The sequence below is a fragment of the Octopus bimaculoides genome, chromosome 12 (assembly GCF_001194135.2).
Source record: "Octopus bimaculoides isolate UCB-OBI-ISO-001 chromosome 12, ASM119413v2, whole genome shotgun sequence".
NCBI lineage: Eukaryota > Metazoa > Mollusca > Cephalopoda > Octopoda > Octopodidae > Octopus > Octopus bimaculoides.
In genome coordinates, this window is record NC_068992.1 from 63,926,016 (window position 1) to 63,927,115 (window position 1,100).

Sequence of the window (1,100 nt, forward strand, 5' to 3'; positions counted from 1 at the left end):
TATATGCAGTCAAAATGTCACACTATGTATATACACACACACACACACACATTATATATAAAATACATGTGCATGCACATATACTTAGATGCATTTTATATATACACAAACATTTAGGTGTGTGTGTGTGTGTGTGTGTGTATGGATATATATATATATATATATACACATATGTATACACACACATGTGTGTGTGTGTGTATATATATATACACATGTATATTATGTGCGTACGTGCATGAATATATATATACACACACAATGTATATAAAAATGTATACATACATACATTGTATAACTACATATAAAAATGTGTATGCATATTATGTGTGTGTGTTTTGTATATATATATACATATATATATATATACATACATGCACACACAGATGCATTTACTTGTATGTATGCATATAAGAAAGACATTTACAAGTATGGCTTTAAAAAAAAAGAGGGTGTAAACAAAACATGCTATCATAGGAACCAAAGCTTAAATTTAGTGGTTGCTAGGCAATAGAGCTACAGATAACAACATCAACAAGGCCCTACCAATCTAAATTATAACAAACAAAAGTTTTAATGGATAAATTAACATCATTACCTCCCCACATATTAAGACTGGTGAGCCTATTTGGTGTCACAGTAAACGCAACTGCCTCACAATCTAAAGGTACTTGGTTTCACCTAACATCATCATATCCTCTGCTTTCTCTTTCTCTCTCTTTTTTTTTTATATCTTAGGCCATACATTTGTGTGTGTGTGTGTGTACATTTATATTTCATATATATCGTTTATATTTATTTTTTTAAATCTTTACAATCTTCAAAATGGGCTTTGGGATATTATGAGTCAAATTGATTTCTCTCTCTTCAATGTTATGTTAGAACTTATCATTACTATCAATAAATAATAATAATAATAATAATAATTTGTGATGAGTTCAACAAGATTAGATACATGTCGGCCAACCAGAACTTTTTCAATATTTAAAAGCTAAAGTGGAGAAGAGAGAAAGAGACAATAGGGTGATAATGGTGGTTTGGTTGACAAGGGAGGAGAGGTTTCGCATTTCTCTCTTTTACTTGTTTTTTTTTTTTTTTTT